The following is an 8,413-nucleotide window of genomic DNA, read 5'->3' on the forward strand; positions in this document are numbered from 1 at the left end:
ATAGTCATTATTGACATGTAAAATAACACTGTCTGGGGTAAATCAAAGCTGGGTATGATATGATGTATGTTGACACTTGACAGTCAGTCAAGATCATTGTTGGTATTGGTTGGTAAAGCATTAATGTATGTATTCCCATTTAAATACACTATTTTCTATGACTTAGATGATATTGCCTTTGTTTATATAATGAAAATTATTATTATTTTTAATTTATGAAAGACTGACTATATTTATTTTAACTTTTTGTAATACTTGTCTTTTAAGTGAAACGTAAAGACAGCGAGAACTAAGATACAAGCCGATCCTTTGACATGACGCTCCGGGAGTTATTCTGCTGAGAATGTAAGGCTCGTATAACAAGCCATTACTTTTTACTGCTCTGTTTTGTCCAGGGTAATTTGATTTGGGAGGCTGACTGGGTGATATAGTCAGTCAGGTCTGTTCTGGCGAGCGTCTGCCTGCGGACACAATCAAAGATGGTGGGCAAAAAGAGAGAGAGAGAGAGAGAGAGAGAGAGAGAGAGAGAGAGAGAGAGAGAGAGAGAAAAGGAATGAAAATTACAGAGGAGGAAAGTGAAAACATGCAAGAGCATGTGGCGCGTGTGTGCATGCGTGCTCGTGTGTGTGTGTGTGTGTGTGTGTGTGTGTGTGTGTGTGTGTGTGTGTGGGTGGATGGGTGAATGGGGGGCATGCAGCAAGCAGGGAGAGACAAAATTGTTTCAACAGTGGCACGAATTGATGAAAATAAGAGAGAGAGAAATAGTGTATCAGAGAGAGGGAGAGGGTTGTCTCTGTGTTGATTCAAACCAGACTGCTAACCTCACCCCTCGACCTTTGGTCTCCTATGTCTCTCAGACAGGAAGTGCCCCCTTCTCCTTTGAAAGGAAATGCACATATCTTTGTCCAATTACAGCCTCTGTATTTATGGGTGCCAGTGGTGTCTTTGTCTAATTACAACCCTTGAATTTATAATTTATACGAGTCAGTGTTCGTCTCCCAAGGGCATAAGCATCCCTCAGGTTAGGGTCGACATTTGACTGGCCGGGGCTTTGTTGTCATTGTGGGGGTCAATGTCAGTGCAGTGCTGTGTGGCAGACAGGAATTCCTGTAAAACAAGCCTATTCTATACAGTTCAATTCAATTCATTATTATTGCGACTGTAGGTCGCAGTTAACTATGAAATCGTGCATTTCCCGTCAGTTGTTTGGTTGGTTGGTTGGTCACCCTCATGACATCACATGACATCATCAGGGATGGAGATCCCTGATGTATGGAGATCCCTGAAGTCATCAATATTGGCCAGCAACTCAAACCTCAAACCCTTAGATCTCCATATATGGAGCTGACCTGTTCTGACATTCCATATGTTGATCCTTCCCCATCCATCCTTCCTCTTCGATGTCTTCCTTTTGAAAGATACCTTTAAACTCTTAAAGACGGGCCTGCCTCAAAGTTATTATTGCAGCCGTGCCCGGCAGCCGGTAAAAACTATAGTTCTCAACAGGCCCAGAAATTAAGGCCCAGCCCTACCTGGGCCCTCTTCAAACCCTGTACACTCAAGACACTGCCCCCGCTGCCACACTACAGTTCTCATCAGGCCCGAAAATGTAGGCCTGCCCTAACTGGGCCCTCATCAAACTCTGTACACTCAAGACACACTCCATATATGGCCAGTACAGAATTCAGTCCATACTGTATGTTGATCTGACCCCCATGCCAAAGCGCCAGCACTCGCTCAGCAGTCTGCTGTCACCCAGGCAGATATGTTGATCTGACCCCCCATTCCAAAGCGCCAGTGCTCGCCCAGCAGTCTGCTGTCACCCAGGCAGATATGTTGATCTGACCCCCCATTCCAAAGCGCCAGTGCTCGCTCAGCAGTCTGCTGTCACCCAGGCAGATATGTTGATCTGACCCCCCATTCCAAAGCGCCAGTGCTCGCCCAGCAGTCTGCTGTCACCCAGGCAGATATGTTGATCTGACCCCCCATTCCAAAGCGCCAGTGCTCGCCCAGCAGTCTGCTGTCACCCAGGCGGATTCGTACGGGCAAGGTCGCTTCTCGCCCTCAGGCGTCTTAGTGTGACATACAGCTGTGTCTGCATAATTTCTCAAACCAAAAATACGTGTATTAAATCTAGCTATAGCCCAAGCCTGTGAACGCCGCGCGTCAAAACAGCCGCCTCCGTTATTTTCAATGAACCTATCCCACACCAGCGGCGTCAGAAGCACGCTGGAACGCGTTCACGCCTCGCCTGACGCTCCGATGCGCCGCTGTTCTATTTTCCAGGCGTTGCCGCACGGCAAGAGACGAGACAGAGAGACGGACGGATGGATGGACAGACGGACAGACGCAGAGACACATGCATGCCCACACCGACTGGGCTCTGCAGTAGACAGTGAAGTGGACTGCCTCATATGGAGACACAACACAATGCAATGTAATTAGATTCCAGCTGCATTTGCCTTTGCCTTAGACCCAATACGGAGGCGGAGGACCTGCCCTGATTGCAATCAGTCAGAGTGGCGGGCAAATTGGATTACTATAATACACCAATAACTACCGGTATGCCTTTGCTTCTTGTTGCTGACTTTTTCATTTATTTCCTCATCCCATTGGCTGTCAAAGGGTAAATATGGATATATAAAAATAATTAATACTCCATTCCCCGTGACAGAAATGGTGTTTCGTGACTTTCTGACTCTTATGAGGAGTGAAGTGATTGCTTCAGAAAGCATATGATTTGATTACTGTTTGGAAGCACACATTGCTCATTAGAACAGACAAGTTGAAAGACCTTTTTATTTAAATGTTCCCTTCTTTAAACTAATTCAGAGAGTTTGTGTGACTGTGTAGACAGTCAAACATTGTACAAAAGGGGAAGTTACCTTAACATCAGGCCACTATGCAGCTTTCACATCAAGCTCTACATTAAAGTATTAGACGCTGCTGCCTCTAACACTGCTGTAATGCAGAGTATGATAATTTCATCGCAAGTCTGAATGTTACATTTGTGACATCCACCATCCACCCACCGTTAAAATGTAACATTCACCTGGTCTGAGTAGGTATAATCCCATGCATTCCTTACTGAAACCATAATAGGCCTACAGTAGATCAATGTAATTAAAACAGCCAGCAGCAGCCATGGGTTTCAGTGAAATTCCATTAAGTGTTTGGTGGGGAAGAATCAATTGAGGAGTCCTTAAGATTTTTTAAATATATTAACTATATTAAAAATATAGTTCCTGACCTTGTGTGACTATTGGAGGGCCTGCCTGAAGAGTTATTAAGTATATGACTTAAGTATAAGTATAAGATTTAAAGACCTTCGTCAATACTGTCCGACAGTGAGCATGCCGAAGATTGTATTGATTCATTTCTAACCATTTGCAAGCTTTTGTAGGTACTATAACACGCATGAACACACCATCATACGGTACTATAACACGCATGAACACACCATCATACAAACTACTAAATGCTTTTGTAGGTACTATAACACGCATGGACACACCATCATACATATAACACGCATGAACACACCATCATACAAAGTGCTAAATGCTTGACAAATTAAGATTTACCTCTATTGGTTGGGATGGTGCAGACAACATCTTGAAAGAATGCGAAAAATGACTATTTTTTTAAACATTTTAAGAACAGAAATCTTGTAGGGTCCCCTTAAAAATATTTTCAGAAGGGAGGTCTGACTGCAGGCAAATCACTACTGTCACAGCCTCACAGGACCTGTGCAAGAACAATCACAATACACAGACCCGAAATTCTAAATCCATCTCAAGCGAACTTGAGATGGCTTTGCAAAGTTCTCAGGGCCGTTTGAGTTGCGACCCGATAGGCAGAGAATAGTAAATCATGTTCTGGTGAGACTGGCCAATCACAGCGTGTCCCTGCACAACCCCTACACAAGCCCTATTGACGAATCCACGGAGAGCTGCCATAGCTGAGGTGTAATATGATTAATGCTTAATGATGCACCCTTAGAGTATATATTAATAGAGACGGCACCGGATTTCTCCTCTTATCCACTTGCATTAAGTTGCTCAAAAGCGCATGAGGCAATTTCACTCCTCCTCCCGGCTAGGAACAGAGTGCATTCTGGGATGGATTGGGCCTTAACACATTAACCGTTGACTATCATTGCAAGCGTTCACGTATGAAACAGCAGCGTTCACGTATGAAACAGCGTCCACGTATGAAACAGCGTCCACGTGTCATCATGTACGTGCACAATGATAGTCAACGGACCAGCGTGTTCATGTGTTTGGGACAGCACTGCAATACCAAATTCGTCCACTATGTCCATTTCGCCTCAGGGTTTCCTTCGGGTGCCGTCTCTATTCATATATACTTAAAGGATCGGTTCGCCACTATTATATGGCCTTTGTCATGCTTTAGTATGATATCCGTTCATGAAAACAATAAAAATATTTACATTTGGCGAAACCGCTGCGGAGAACGAGTCATGTAATGAGCTGAGGCACGGTAATATCATTTCCTACAATACCCACAGTGCATTGCGCGACAGACAGAGAGGCAGTGAGGCAGCCCCTTAGAGTATAGGGCAGCCCCCAGGAAGCTGTCATCTGAAAGTTTCTCGTGTTGTTTAGAGTTGACTTGAAAGCGATAGAAGTAATAATAATAGCTAATATTTAGCGGTTGTAATAGTAACAGCAGTAGTGGTGGTATAGTAGTTAGTAGTCTCTGATAGTAAGTAGCGTAATAGTAGTGATTTCGAACGTGCGCAGCGTCGGACTCGAAATTCCACTGGCTGGCTTTGTTTTTAGAAATCGTTATGAAGTACAGATGCAATCCCAGCTGTGTGAACCACTTTGGGTGTGCAGTGAACATTTCACCAACGCAGATATCTTCCAGTTCAACCGCAATCTAATGGAAGAATTGACGCGGAGCATCATCATCATCGAAGCAGAAGTTGCAGAACAGAGGTATGTCATTATTGTCATAATAAACTAAAGCTACAATGCTGTGTACAGTACACCAGACACTGAATGAATGGCGATTGCATTACAGGAGGAGACCACATGCATTTCCTTTCAAAATACATGGTTGTTGTTACACGTGGTTGTTGTTGTGATGTCTATAAATTAATTTGACATACCGAGTGTCTCTGATGCTTACAGCATTATAAAGATTTTGTTGCTGTTTGTAACTGGAACACCCTCCACATAAACGCCACCATTTTTCCTAGCTCTGGTCCATAGCCTCAGAGTAAGGCTATGGAACAGAGCTAAATTTTTCCATATCAAGCTGCAAACTACAAACCAAACATAAAAGCATTTAAAACCGGGAAAGCATCTGTATTTGCATTGGCTATTCAAAAATAGCAGATATACAAGCTCAGTGCGTCACTTGGAGTTGGTGCCGTGCTGCGAGCTTGTACATTTGCTATTTTTCAAATGTTTTGCTAAAATAAAAAACCTTATTGTTTACCATATTGTCTCATGATTGGTCAGAGGCCCATAATTGCATAATACTTTATTTGTTGCAGGAGCTGAGGTCTCGGTGGCTGTCTTCAACTCAAGAGATGAATAAGTGGCTTTCAAGGAACTCCCAAGTATACAGTATATTATATAGATACAATTTACTTTGTATGTTGCTATTGAACACAATCTGGATTGATAAAAGAATGTGATCTCATTTTCAAATATTAGACATGTACTACTCCTAAGCCTTTACCAATATTGTTGTGCAAGTACAATTTTAATTCTGGACTTTTACTTGTAACAGAGTATTTTTATATAGCAATATTGATTCGATCCTTTTTCTTCTGGGATTCTTGCACACTGTCCGATTTTTGTAATCTGAGTAGGAGGACAAACTTTGCCTGTGTGGCCTTGTTTTTTAAACCTTATGTTACAGTACAATAAAACACATTCACTGACATAAAGTCACACTTATTTCCATTGTGGTCTTGTTTGTATAAACAGACATGTGAATGATTTGTATCACGGTGGCCTTTGATGCAATATTGACAGTTTGAGCCTCAGAGTATTAGGAATTGGTCAAAATGTATAAATACAATAGGCCTACATGAGAAAAAATAAAACAAACTTGACATCAAATCAACTATCTTTTAATAGTACTGATTTACATAAATCTATAAAAACAGGGGTCTACGGTTGAACTGGAAACTAACAAACTACATGTACAATCATACAAGTGCATTAGTCAGAGGTCACTGAGGCAGGTGGTTCTGCATGATGACATGTCGCTGGAGCAGCTTCTGGCCAGGACAGGAGACGCACATGCTGTGGTGAGACAAGAGTCAGTAATGGTGAAAGCACTAAATGATTACTGGAATGGACGACTGAGTGTGTAGGCTATGTGCAGTATGTTTCATGTGATGTACACTTGGGTATTGGACTGTTAAGATTACCGTCCAAATTAGTAGGTAGGCTACAACTATATCAAATATCAATGATAATAATAAGCAGACTTGGCAACCTGACTTGTAGAAAGTATTCACACAATCATGTTACCAAGATTGCCTTTTTTTACCTTTAGAAATATTGCATGAATCAGAGCCTGTCAGTCAGTAGATGATGCAAAAACACTGATCCATGCCTTTGTTTTTTCTGGGCTCGATTACTGCAATTCTGGACTGCAGAATACTGCCAAAGAAAACAACGGAATCTGTGACCTTCCAACCTACATGACTGCCTTCTATTTCAATGTTTTATGCCTTGCGTTTTTCTCTCCATTGCTCTGTAAAGCACTTTGAGCTGCATTGCATGTCATAAAAGTGTGTGAGACACAGTAGGCCTATAGTATAAATGACAGTATATTTACTACATTTTACGGGACTTTGGTTGACCACTGGTCTTTGTAAAAGCATATATAAATATGTGAACCTTTATTGAAAATGATATTCCCTCTAGTTTTCTAGGGGGTCAAACTAAATACAGCAAATACAGTAATGTGCTTTATGTATGAAGTTTGAGTTGAGTATGTATGGCTCACCATCAGTCCATCAAAGACATCTTCAGCTTCATCAGCCTTCTGTAGTACCATCTGGGCTGACCTAAGTGAATGAATGGACACAGGTATAACACTTGAATGTTTACATTGCTAACCCTGAAACATACGAGCCCATGGCTAATACTGTACATTGCTTCAGATGGCATGCCATACATACAGTTTTGAATTGAATGAATGAATAGAAGATGTTTGGACCGAAAAGTTGTAGGCTGAAGCCGTGCCTATATCCTCTGACACTTATGTAAACAATACGGTGTGGCGACACACACACACACACACACACACACACACACACACACACATATAAGCTGTAAATACATTGAACACTTACTTAAATCTGAATGTCCCTCTTGGTCCATCGGGCTTCGGTTGCAACTTCCAGTTTGAGGCATCCTGAACGCATGTCCCCACTTCTCAGTAAAACAGTCAACACTATCTGGGCTTTTCCTGGGCAGAAAAGTTTGTGTGTGCGACGTACTGGTTCAGGGAAAGCTACTAGCTACTATAGCTAGGTCGCTCCAGCAGGCATCAGTCCACCCACAGCAACTAGCAGTGCCAGTGTTGTCCCCGTCAATGCATTCCTTCCTCCGTATATTTCTGGTTCATAATATAACGACCCTAACGCAGATTCTGCCAATATGTATTTAAAATTATCTCGTCCAAAAACTCCCATGGAGTAGCCATACTGACTTGTTGTTGTGGAGTAGCCACAACTCGTTGTTGTGTAGGCGAGAGACCGTGTCCTTCGCGGCTAGGCTAGCTACGGCAACCCTACCTGTCCAGTCCCTTGTAGTTTCTGAGAGCCTACCGAGGGTCATCCACTTACGTCACTTTGGGACAAATACGTAAGTGGACGACAGCTTTGAAAGTGCGCCCACGGAGCTACAGACTACCAATGATAATACTCCGGGGTATTTTAGCATATATGCTAATGATAAAAAACACACAGATTAGGTTGAATAGTGGCGAAGTGGTCCTTTAAGGATGCACCTCAATATTGATTGCCTACACCTGGTCTACAGGACAATTAAGGCTCCAATATAAAATGTGGGGTAATTACCATGAAAAGGTTTGAGAACCACCGAATTTAAGCATTATCAGTTGATTGAACACTGAATGTGGCTGTGTAGTCTGCAACAGGTGTGATATACAGCCAATGACCACCCGGCCTGCAGAAGTATATGAACAAGGAGAGGAAAAATACAACGAATGAGACAAGCTATTCATCATGAGATCAAAGTTTACAGATTTTCTTTTTTACATCCCAGTTCATTTCCATATCCTTCTTCGCAATCCTTGAATGGAAGTTAAAACGGTTAGCGTGCATTTGTGTGTGTGCGTGCGCGTGCATGCGTGTGCGTGCATGTGCGTGTGCATGTGTCTTTAACCTTGACAA

The 8,413-nt window shown here is 42.5% G+C and overlaps 1 long non-coding RNA gene across 1 annotated transcript; it reads right to left on the minus strand.

Annotated features, from left to right (window-relative positions):
• Positions 1-6,008: 6,008 nt before the first annotated feature.
• Positions 6,009-7,890, minus strand: LOC308316641. Its single transcript, XR_013964185.1, has 3 exons — positions 7,349-7,890; positions 7,000-7,060; positions 6,009-6,287 (listed from the first exon to the last, which is right to left on the minus strand). It is a non-coding gene; the product is annotated as an uncharacterized lncRNA (long non-coding RNA).
• Positions 7,891-8,413: the final 523 nt, after the last annotated feature.

This window comes from Protomyctophum bolini (genome assembly GCF_963924005.1).
Source record: "Protomyctophum bolini genome assembly, chromosome: 6".
Taxonomy (NCBI): domain Eukaryota; kingdom Metazoa; phylum Chordata; class Actinopteri; order Myctophiformes; family Myctophidae; genus Protomyctophum; species Protomyctophum bolini.